This window comes from Eucyclogobius newberryi, unplaced genomic scaffold (assembly GCF_026437365.1).
Source record: "Eucyclogobius newberryi isolate DKJ021-1_F unplaced genomic scaffold, fEucNew1.0.hap1 SCAF_124, whole genome shotgun sequence".
In the NCBI taxonomy this organism is placed as follows: domain Eukaryota; kingdom Metazoa; phylum Chordata; class Actinopteri; order Gobiiformes; family Gobiidae; genus Eucyclogobius; species Eucyclogobius newberryi.
The window spans coordinates 72,219-84,735 of NW_027315751.1; the positions used below are offsets into that span (position 1 = coordinate 72,219).

At 43.7% G+C, this 12,517-nt stretch overlaps 1 protein-coding gene across 1 annotated transcript in view; it reads left to right on the top strand.

Moving 5' to 3' along the window:
- Positions 1–2,010: 2,010 nt before the first annotated feature.
- LOC140357106 (helicase ARIP4-like) overlaps positions 2,011–12,517 on the top strand; it is a 67,597-nt gene continuing 57,090 nt past the window's right edge. Inside the window, exon 1 of the mRNA XM_072442024.1 lies at positions 2,011–2,048. The gene's annotated coding sequence lies outside the window, so the exon portion shown is untranslated. The remainder of the gene's footprint in view (positions 2,049–12,517) is intronic.

The following is a 12,517-nucleotide window of genomic DNA, read 5'->3' on the forward strand; positions in this document are numbered from 1 at the left end:
AATTTTAACACCCCTTAGTAACTACAAACAAAAGTTGGTCCGGCTTTAGGAAAAAAAAGTAGTTTGGTTATGTATTGGAATAGTCAGTCATTTAGGTAACTGCAGTAGTGTTTGGGATTTGGGATAATCGTTGATTCCTTATCCTATCCCTGCATTCTGTTGCATCTTTGCACAAGACACACATCCTGCCTCCGTGTAAGTGCTGAAAAATACGCCAAAAGCAGATTCATGTGTCAGACAGTTACTTGACACGTCCTTTTTCCTGGTCCACCACCTGCTTGTGAGTATAAAGATGTTATTGCTTAACCTGGAATGCTCCATAGTTTGACAATAAATGTGTCCATCTCCGTGGAGACAATCAGAGAACGACACCGGGCCAAGTTATTGGTCTGTGAATGGTATTTTATTTTAGCAACACTTAAGGCAACATGCTATACTGTGAAATATTCCAGAAAAGCCGTAACATTTGCCAAATTCCATGCGGTAAATGCTGCATAGTTACAGGTGTATTTTTTTAAAAGGCTGATATAGGTTACAATCTTATAATGTTGCTAAACCATGTACTAATTCTGTACTTGATTCTTCCTGTACAAAAAGAGTAGAATGGTGCAGAAGTGCAGGCACAGAGGGTGAGGTGGACCCAGGGTGTTTGCTCTCTTTATGGAGAGTTACACAAGCACTGACCTGGGATCAACTGCACCACAGCACAGGGCGGTCAACAGTTAAGCAGAAGAAAGGAACTCTTTTGTAAATGATCTTGGTTAATTAGAAACGTATAAACCAAGTATAAACCAGAAGTTGACCAAGCCAACAATAAATTCAAACTGACCTGAAATTGTATTCATCATTTATTACATAGGGCAGCCAAAAATAAGTTATACTCTAACTTATTTATGTAAAAATAGTATTGGTACAATGTAATGGTCCAAGACATTATTCTTATTACCTTTTATAAGAGTAAAAACTATTTGGGGAAACTGTTTCTCAAGTAAGCATAACTGTAAGAGTAACTGTGTGGACATAATATCTGATCTATAAGCCGAAGAGCTTATATTCTGAAAGGATAGTCCACGGAAATTAGAATAAGTCAATCCTAAACACAAATGTTCAAATGATTTGTCCTGTTAGACTTACTCGCAGTGGGGAAGAGTAACCAAAGTATTTTACTGTTGGCGCTAACCTTGTACCAACCCTGTTATAAACTTTGACCTACCATTGATCTACCAGGTATAAAACCTTTTACCTCGAGAACAATCACTGTCTGTCCCAGTGTTCCTGTTGTTGTACTGTTCATATATTATATTTGAATCGCTCGTATTCTACACATTATGTTAACATATATTTTATGTTGCACCTTGGCGCTGAAGCAAGTTCTTCGAAATGTTTACCAGCAATGGAAATAAATCTGATTCTATAAAGTATTCTCTAGTATTTAGAAGCCGTCTGACGCCATATTTCAAACTGATCTGGTTGATAATGTGTATGAACGTCCCATCATCGTGCATAAAAGTCTCATCATTCTAGTGGAATAATTGCTTGGTGCAGCTCTAGACTAGAATCAAGTTCAGATCTGGACTCATTGAGAACAAGCCTTCTAGCCACTTTAACCAGAGCTGAACCCAAACAGAACCAAGTCCAACTAAACCAAGACTAAACATAAACTGGATCCAAACCAGGCCACAACAAGGACTTATCCAGGTCTGAACAAAAAACACATTTAAGCCCCTTTAATCCCAAATGCACTCCCTCCTTTGCCATTACCTGCACCTTTAAACCAGTAAACCCAGTTGTGCTTTGTTGCATACCATCACGGCCCCTCCCCCCATGCAGTCTTAACCCTATAGAGGTCAACGCGGTCGCTTCCCTATGCAGTCCTCGTATGAACCCACACAAACCCACTGACCCCAATACACACGCTCCGATTGGCTATAGCACTCAGCTGGAGCCAATGGCAGACCACCTATAGGCCCGTGGACGACGCCCCTCATCAAAGACTACAGGGTCAGTATAGATCTGTAGGTTTTTGTGGAGGATTTGGAGTCTTGAATGTAAGTAAAACTAACCCTTTTTGTAGATGGTTTTGACATGAGAGATGTAATGAAAGATGTTTGCGTTTTGGGACTTCTTGAATCATGCAAACTTTTATATTTGTGTCTGTTTTACTGATGTCAATAGTGTCTGGTTACCCTTTAAAGCTTCACTGTTTCACTTTTCTTAATCCAGGGAATTGTAATCATTTTGAGTGGAATGATTTGCATGTCTTAATTGTTTTATTTATTTTTTGACAATATATTATTTGACAATTAGAGTAAGAATCATGTGTTAGGATAAGAGGTTAGAGTTGGGCAACATCCCCTCTGGAATGTACATATTAAACATTAAACGCTGCAACTTACCCTATTAAATATATGTTTCAGCCATTTGACAAATATTCACCCTCTTTTATGTTGGTAAAATAGATTACATTTTAATTTGATTTGAAGAACTAGTCTACAAAAGCTGAAACCCTTGAGCGCTGCTGCAGTTTTAAATCATCACGCTAGAGCACTTGGCTCTGCTGCATATTAAAACATCAGTTTAGGCCCAAACAGCGCTGTCTAGAAGAAAGAGGACATTACTTTTTAATGTTGGACTTGGAGCACTGAGCAAGACATGTTGAGTAATGTGTGTGAAGCTAGACTTGGGTGTTTGTGGAGCTAGACTTGGGTGTTTGTGGAGCTAGACTTGGGTGTGTGTGGAGCTAGACTTGGGCGTGGACAGATTCTGACTTTATCAACTCGTGCGTAAAGGTTCATCTTGATGTACTTACTTTGGATGTTATTCTTTTAATTTCGATGAATTACAGCGTAAAAGTATCTTGCACTGGGCTGCTCCAGGTCTCAGTTTAAGATAAGATATTCCTTTATTGTCCACACATGGGGAAATTTCATTGTTGCGACGCAGGTAGATACAGAGGAAAAGGACAGATCACTTTAATAAGTTTAAATAAAAGTTTGAATGCGTTCAGGAGAGCCAGCCACAGGCCCCAGAGGTATTTGGTTTAATGAAGACGTGTATCCACTGTCAATCGACACTGATGGTTGAGAACAAACATTTTCCTCAAACAAATTGGAAGTTCAATTTTGGGTCTTATTTAACTCCGTGTGTGGTTTTCTCTTTGGTTTAACTTCTTTAAATCTGCTGATGCCGTTGCACAGATGAAAAGATGCGTCATTTCTTGTGCTCAGACGTGTCTTTGTGTGTTGTGTGCATCTGGTATAGAACGAGACAAGACCGAAAGCCTCGTTGTCACGCTTAGTTGTGCTCTTTTGTGTTAATAAGCCAGTTGTGCTCTAATTCTTGTTTTGCTTGGTAGTCTTTGCTGTGTTGTCTGTGTGGCTGTGGTGCAGAGAGACGGCTGCTCTGTGAAATGGAAAGAAACTGTTGCTTCTTTAAAGCATATTTCACAATAAAACCTTCAGCACTTTATATTGTCACAATATCGCACATTAATGTGCATGATATTGTACCAATATGTCACAATATCATCAAGTAAATGTATGTGATAAATATATAATTATTATAATTAAAGGTTGAATGGACGATTTTTTTGGCCCAAATCTGAGTCTTATTTCCTCGTGGCGTGGACTGCCCATTAGTCCTGCCACGTGTCAATCATAGAACTCACCTGCAGCCACGTGTGGCTCGTCCCCACGTTTCCGCGTGTTTAAGCGCATTGATCTATCATAATATAGTTCCCTCAGTGACGGGGCAAAATGAAAATGGAGAAAGACAGTTCGAGCTGACTCAGAAGAAGATGGAAATCTACGGGAGACGAGAGATGTGATGTGATCCGTCGCTAATAAACAAACGCACGTGTGTGTTGTATCAGTCCACACGGGGGAGTGGCACGCGCACAGGAGAGGCATGTGCACGGGGGAGTGGCACCTGCACGGGGGAGTGGCACCTGCACGGGGGAGTGGCACCTGCACGGGGGAGTGGCACCTGCACGGGGGAGTGGCACCTGCACGGGGGAATGGCACCTGCACGGGGGAGTGGCACGTGCACGGGGGAGTGGCACGCGCACGGGAGAGGCATGTTCACGGGGGAGTGGCACGTGCACGGGGGAGTGGCATGTGCAGTGGTATGTGCTATTTTAAGGAAGATTAAGACAATTTTAAGCAGATTTGGCTTTAATTGGATGGACAGGCAATATTACCGTCTATTTTATAAATAGGGGACATATGATTATATAAAAAAATAAATATCTCACAACTCTATTGGGAGTTAATTTGTTTAAGGTTAGGGCTTTGGAACATAGAATGTCAGTCCCCCCGCAACAGTGATGAACTTTATGTCCTGTCACGGTAAGGCTAACAACAATTATCATGCTAATAGCAAACTTCCTGCTTGGAGGAGAATAAATGCTCTATAATTAGCTGCAGACAGTGCACAATTAACTAGTATTCTCTCTATAAGATCTGCTTTTACAACATTTCACCAGGGCAAAACTCATTTGGCAAAACTCACTGACTTTAAGTCATTTACTCAATTAATTGTTTTTGGATCACAACATAAAAGAGAAGGCGTGGAGTAAGTTATGAATTGTGAGTCATCTCCATTTTTGTTTTTGCTTGTACTTCCAGATTAGTCTGTAGATAAGTGTAGTGTAGACAGTGTAGATAAGTCTGTAGATAAGTGTAGTGTAGATAGTGTAGATAAGTCTGTAGATAAGTGTAGTGTAGATGGTGTAGATAAGTCTGTAGATAAGTGTAGTGTAGATGGTGTAGAGAAGTCTGTAGATAAGTGTAGTGTAGACAGTGTAGATAAGTCTGTAGATAAGTGTAGTGTAGATGGTGTAGAGAAGTCTGTAGATAAGTGTAGTGTAGACAGTGTAGATAAGTCTGTAGATAAGTGTAGTGTAGATAGTGTAGATAAGTCTGTAGATAAGTGTAGTGTAGATAGTGTAGAGAAGTCTGTAGATAAGTGTAGTGTAGATGGTGTAGAGAAGTCTGTAGATAAGTGTAGTGTAGATGTTGTAGATAAGTCTGTAGATAAGTGTAGTGTAGATGGTGTAGATAAGTCTGTAGATAAGTGTAGTGTAGATAAGTCTGTAGATAAGTGTAGTGTAGACAGTGTAGATAAGTCTGTAGATAAGTGTAGTGTAGATGTTGTAGATAAGTCTGTAGATAAGTGTAGTGTAGACAGTGTAGATAAGTCTGTAGATAAGTGTAGTGTAGATGTTGTAGATAAGTCTGTAGATAAGTGTAGTGTAGACAGTGTAGATAAGTCTGTAGATAAGTGTAGTGTAGATAGTGTAGAGAAGTCTGTAGATAAGTGTAGTGTAGACAGTGTAGATAAGTCTGTAGATAAGTGTAGTGTAGATAGTGTAGAGAAGTCTGTAGATAAGTGTAGTGTAGATGTTGTAGATAAGTCTGTAGATAAGTGTAGTGTAGATGTTGTAGATAAGTCTGTAGATAAGTGTAGTGTAGATGGTGTAGAGAAGTCTGTAGATAAGTGTAGTGTAGATGTTGTAGATAAGTCTGTAGATAAGTGTAGTGTAGATGTTGTAGATAAGTCTGTAGATAAGTGTAGTGTAGATGGTGTAGAGAAGTCTGTAGATAAGTGTAGTGTAGATAGTGTAGATAAGTCTGTAGATAAGTGTAGTGTAGATAGTGTAGAGAAGTCTGTAGATAAGTGTAGTGTAGATGTTGTAGATAAGTCTGTAGATAAGTGTAGTGTAGACAGTGTAGATAAGTCTGTAGATAAGTGTAGTGTAGATGTTGTAGATAAGTCTGTAGATAAGTGTAGTGTAGATAGTGTAGAGAAGTCTGTAGATAAGTGTAGTGTAGATAGTGTAGAGAAGTCTGTAGATAAGTGTAGTGTAGATAGTGTAGAGAAGTCTGGTAAGTGTAGTTGGGGTCAACACCTACCCAGAATCAGAAAAGTTTAATTGCCAGGAACTTGCTTCAGCGATATTACATACTCTAAACCTGGCGAACCAATTGATCCCCTGGGCATTTCTTTTCTTTATCTTTAAAAGTGACTTAATATCCAGCTGATTTATAAAGTCCTTGATTGATTTCTGAACGTTCTGCGTGTCTGCCATGCGCTGTTATTGTTTCGCCGGGAAAGTTCCACAGTACGGCATTTTACTCGTCCAACTGGGTTGTGGGCGGGGCTCGTCTCGTCGAGGGTCACGGTAGTTCTCTAAGTGTCCGATTCTGGTTATTGCTGACTTATCGGGGTCAGTGTGCCTCCACGTCCGTCCTTAATCTGCTGTGTCTCCCTCTGTGTCACGCTCACATTAGGTAACGCCGCGGTGCTAAATACAGAAGAGGCAGGTGCTGGTTTCAGGTTCAGGGTTTATTTTTGACCCAAGCCTGGCACCAAAACGACAACAATGGGGTCAATAAACATGTGAGGCTGCTACCGATCTAGAACGCCTTCAGAGGGATGAAACCCACTGCGTTTCAGTTCTTCTGATCAACAAAGGGGAACACTAAATTCACCTGACTTGACAGAAAAACGCCATCAAGGGTCAGACATGTTTCAACTGACCCATGCGGAGAAATCGACAATAGGCTAATCCTCCGGTAAGTACTGCGCCGACAGGTCGTCCCAGATGGAATCTAGGTCAAATGCAGAGGGCAGGTCTCTATGTGGGGAACACTTGTTTGTATCCAAGGTCTGGTGATACCGCGATACTAATCAATACTAAAACTACTATTGAAACTAAATCAGTCAGTACCTTGTGCTTGCAGTAGGGGCAGTGGTGGTTGCTTCAATATTGTGGGTTCTTTTCCCGGCCTCAATCGTCTGCTAAAGGTTTCCGGTGTCACATTTAATGCTATAACTTTCCTGCAAAAAAAAGCTTTGGGCCAGAAATGTGTATATGCTGTACGTTTTGTTTTTTTTATTCCCGGATTGAAAAAGAATCAATACAGATAAGTAAAGACTGGGACGGAACATATTTATTTTTAGAATGGTCTTGATCTTTATCAGAACTAGGGATGTCAAGATTGATTATTCCCATCACAATGTAATCGTCGGAACAAAAACAAATCGTTACAATTTAGAAGCAAAATTACATCTTTTTAGTTCAATCTATCATCCAAAAATTGACTGAACTGTAAATAACTGTCAGATTTAACTTGATTCTGTCTTTCAGAAAGTTCAGTTTTGTAAAGCCGTGTCAGACCAGGAGAATGAAAGAAAATTCAAGACTTCAGTGTTGTTTGGTCTCGATAATCGTGAATAATCGTCACATCGTGGTGTTTTTTCGCACAATAATCGTCACACTAAAATTGGATATTGTGACATCCCTAATGGCTACAACGTTTTAGTGCTAATGCTAAATTACTAGACGTCTATTATCCCCGGTGGCACCTTTTTTGGGCTCTTTGACCTGCATGTCGCCCGGGACAAGAGCAGTCTGACCGGTGCATGTAAGAGTCAAAGTGGTTCAATAGAGTTGTAAATGAAAGCCTTCCTCCAGCTCTGTGACTGGCCCCCAGCAGACACACTGACCTTGTAGCGGCTCTGACAGGTTTACGCAATTCACATTATTCCCTCAAAGTCAAGTCAACTCAACGTTGTATGAAAAAACCTCTCAAGCTTGTAAAAGATACCATTTTATAGCTTTATTAGAACATCCCCGAATCCTGCAGAAATGAGATTTGACACAAACGGTGAGACCAGATGCATAACTTCTGGTGAGTCGAGGGAAGCTATTTATGAGCTTTAAAAACGCTTCTTTAAATATTACTAGATGACATCAACCCTAGCAGTTTGAGCTTTTGAAGAGAACTGTAACTCGTAGATGCCACAAAGGCACAAATGAAAGAAAACACTTCAATAAACACTTAACATTTTAACATGGTCAAAAGTTAGGAAGTACTAGAAGTGTCTACTATGTAATCATATAGATAAAACGATAAAATCGCAAATAGTTAGTAATTCGCAACAAAAAGAAAAAGTGTAGAGCATTTTCAAACATGTTATTCTGAATAATTTATTAAATACACTTCCCATTGTTATCGATGTTAATCAATAATTATGATAATTTGGTTCGGTTTGATTTCAGCCCTCGACCATTTCCCTAATGTCTGTACCCTCTCTCTCCCTCAATTTCATGCTACACGTTACAACTGTTCTGTCGAATGAAGCCTTCAGCCTGAAAATTAAATGTATTATATATGTTTTTGATTACCTCCTCCTCTTCTAATTTATCCATGCTTGGAGCTGGCCACAAACACTCCCTTACCCCTTCTGCACATGTGATGTATTTACGTCCAGAGCGCAGAGTCCTGGAGTGTGCAGCATGCTGGCATCGCTTCTTCTATAAGTTTTTGAAGTTGGTTCTTTATTAGCCCGGGCCTTATGTAAGCTCCTTATGCAAGTACCCGGCCCTCTGCCCTCCGCCCTCCGCCCTCCGCCCTCTTCCCTCTGCCCCCCGTCCTCTGCCCTCCGCCCTCCCTCCTCCCTCTCCCTTATCATTTATTCCCCCGTATGCCTGTTTCCTGCTCGCCTCTCCAGGTTATCACATGGGTACGTACGAGTCGGCCTGAGCACTCCTGATAAAAATGTGCGGTTATTGACCTAATTTACTGCAGTGATGGAGGGAAAGAGAACAGAGAACAGGACATGAGGTTTCTGCTGTAGAAAACGCAGGTTGCCAGTTATGAAACATGTTGGAACATGACAGATTTAAATCATTACTACAGTTATTAATGTCGATGTACAAAGGCTGCGTTTGACTGTACATGGGGCAGGGCTATGTGCATTTGGGGATGAGAACAATGTGTGTTTCTCTCTAAAGCCGAGATTCTCAAAGTGGCTCCGTCACACAGTGAAACGAGAGTCAACGAAAAGACGCAAAGTAAAAGCTACGGTCAATGGTGAAAACAGAGAAAAAACATTGTGATAGTTTTAAAACCCAAAGATCAAGCTGCAGTCGACAGGGGAACAAGGTTTGTAATATGAATTAATGTATTGTTGAACTATTTTAAATGTTTATTTTACAAATTTATGGACTGTTATGCTAATGTAATGAGCTATGAACAGTGATTATACGAACAAAATGTGAATTATTCTTTATTTGTTCTTCCCTCGCTCTGACGTTGGTTGAATGAAATAGAATGGAAACAATGAAAACTATGTTGTTGTTGTTGTTTTATGGCGGTTGGCATCCGAGTGTTGCATTACCGCCAGACTTTATTCCTTAGACTGTTGTTGCTGTTGTTATTGTTTTATGGCAGTCGACAGCCGAGTGTCGCATTACCGCCAGACTTTATTGTTGTTGTTGTTGTTGTTGTTTTATGGCGGTTGGCATCCGAGTGTTGCATTACCGCCAGACTTTATTCCTTAGACTGTTGTTGCTGTTGTTATTGTTTTATGGCAGTCGACAGCCGAGTGTCGCATTACCGCCAGACTTTATTGTTGTTGTTGTTGTTGTTGTTGTTTTATGGCGGTTGGCATCCGAGTGTTGCATTACCGCCAGACTTTATTCCTCAGACGTTTCGTAGTCCTCAGACTCTGTCGTAGTCCGTAAAAGTACTCCTCCCATTGCTTTGGTGTTACAAAGCCCATGAGGTCATGATATGTCTTTGTGACTAGAATAGTTGTTGTTGTTTCAGAGACCAGACTTTATTCCCCAGACTTTGTCGAAGTCCTAAAAGTTCTTATTCCATTGCTTTGGAAGTACAAAGCCCATGAGGTCATGGGACGTCTTTGTCGTTTTATCCTTTTATAAGTCCTTCTTCCATCACTTTGGCGTTTCTAGGCCCATGAAGTCAAAGCGCGTTAGAACATCCTCTTGCTCCTCATCCTCGGCTCAGTCTCCAACACCCCCCAACTCTATAAACGTTTACCCAGCCCTGTGCTACATAAGTAAGCAACCACAGCCTGACACAAACCCTGTGACTGGATCGCCAGAACGTTCCGCAGATTGAACTCCCGCCCATTATTCCGAAACCACAAGGCCAACCCAGCCCTTTCTCTATCATAAGCCTCACAGCGAATCAGCACATGCTCGACAGTCTCTGGTACCCGACAGTGACCACACAGACCGGTCGGATGTTTGCCTATCCTACTCAGTGACCAATTGAGTCCAGTATGGCCAATCCTCATGCGGGCGAAGGCCCTTTCCTCCCACGCGTTCCTGCCCATAGACCTGCAAGGACCCACACTACCCTGTATGTGATAGAGATGCCGTCCAGTAACACAGTGGCTCCAAAATTCCTGCCAAAGGCCGACCACATGACTCTTGATAACGGGCTTGATTTCAGATTTGCTTAACTCAACCGCCACATCAATTGATGGCCGCCTAAGGGAACGTTTAGCCAGTGTATCAGCCATTTCGTTACCATCCACCCCCACATGCGCAGGGACCCAAATGAAGGAAACCCTCACATCCTTCCTGGACAGGGAGAGCATCAGACAGAAGATGCCATTCAACACATCCTGTCTGCAATCCGATTTCCCAGATTTAATGCTTTGCAATGCAGAAAGGCTGTCAGAGGCCACCACAATGCCGCAACACTGCAAAGCAGATTCCGCCCATTCCAATGCCAACCGTATCGCTATGAGTTCCGACGTGAAAACAGAAAGGCGATCTGTCAACCTCTTCTTGACCGCCAGCCCCAGGTCAGGCACAAAATAAGCGGCGCCAGTACGCCCACTCTCAGGATCCCTAGACCCGTCGGTATAAATAAACACATCACCTGAGTGCTTATCGATGAGCGCTTGAACGGCAAACTGCGGTGCCCTCCCAGCGACTCCTCTAAGCTTGCCATGCAAGCTAACATCAACAGGAGCCGGGACAAACTTCCACGGAGCTATAGCAGACAAAGCCACCGACGGGCTCACACGCAGATCACCAACCCCCGCAAGCCGCGCCTTCGCATTTCCTACCTGGCTAAAAACCATACTGCCAGCCTCATTCTGCCCCCCATCAACCCTGAGAAAGTCCCTCACCGGGTGAGAGCTCGTATGACCTTGCACATTCACCCAGTAAGCCAACAGAAGTTCTAGCCTCCGGAGCCGTAACGGCAATTCCCCCAACTCAACCTGCAGCGCCGAGACAGGGGAGGTCCTAAAAGCCCTACAGCAGATGCGCAAGGCCTGGGCTTGCTCCACATCAAGCTTCTATGGCTGTTGCAGGTGATGATATAAAGCATAAAAGAGGTATTCGGAACTTTTCCACTTTGACTCAATGGGCTTTGAAGACAACATGAACGCTGTAGTGAGCAGCGCCGGCAGGAAGTAGTCTGTGTGACGTCCTGGACCTGCAGCAGGAAGTAGTCTGTGTGACATCCTGGACCTGCAGCAGGAAGTAGTCTGTGTGACGTCATAGACCTGCAGCAGGAAGTAGTCTGTGTGACGTCCTGGACCTGCAGCAGGAAGTAGTCTGTGTGACGTCCTGGACCTGCAGCAGGAAGTAGTCTGTGTGACGTCCTGGACCTGCAGCAGGAAGTAGTCTGTGTGACGTCCTGGACCAGCAGGAGGAAGTAGTCTGTGTGACGTCCTGGACCTGCAGCAGGAAGTAGTCTGTGTGACGTCCTGGACCTGCAGCAGGAAGTAGTCTGTGTGACGTCCTGGACCAGCAGGAGGAAGTAGTCTGTGTGACGTCCTGGACCTGCAGGAGGAAGTAGTCTGTGTGACGTCCTGGACCTGCAGGAGGAAGTAGTCTGTGACGTCCTGGACCTGCAGGAGGAAGTAGTCTGTGTGACGTCCTGGACCTGCAGCAGGAAGTAGTCTGTGTGACGTCCTGGACCAGCAGGAGGAAGTAGTCTGTGTGACGTCCTGGACCTGCAGCAGGAAGTAGTCTGTGTGACGTCCTGGACCTGCAGGAGGAAGTAGTCTGTGACGTCCTGGACCTGCAGGAGGAAGTAGTCTGTGTGACGTCCTAGACCTGCAGCAGGAAGTAGTCTGTGTGACGTCCTGGACCTGCAGCAGGAAGTAGTCTGTGTGACGTCCTGGACCTGCAGCAGGAAGTAGTCTGTGTGACGTCCTGGACCTGCAGCAGGAAGAAACATTGTCCATTAATTAACTTTTGTATAAACTAATATCTCTCTATTGAGATATTAATATTGCTTCCTCTTCCTCCTCTTCCTCCTCCCCCTCCTCCCCCTCCTCCTCCCCCTCCTCCTCCCCCTCCTCCTCCTCCTCTTCCTCCTACTCCTGCTCCTCTTCCTCCTCCTCCTCTTCCTCCTTGTCCTCTTCTTCCTCCTCTTCCTCCTCTTCCTCCTACTCCTCCTACTCCTCCTCCCCCTCTTCCTCCTACTCCTCCTCCCCCTCCTCTTCCCCCTCCTCCTCTTCCTCCTGCTCCCCCTCCTCCTCCTGCTCCTCCTCCCCCTCTTCCTCCTACTCCTCCTCCCCCTCCTCTTCCCCCTCCTCCTCTTCCTCCTCCTCTTCCTCTTCTTCCTCCTCCTCCCCCTCTTCCTCCTACTCCTCCTCCCCCTCCTCTTCCCCTTCCTCCCCCTCCTCTTCTTCCTCCTCCTCTTCCTCTTCTTCCTCCTCCCCCTCCTCCTCCTCT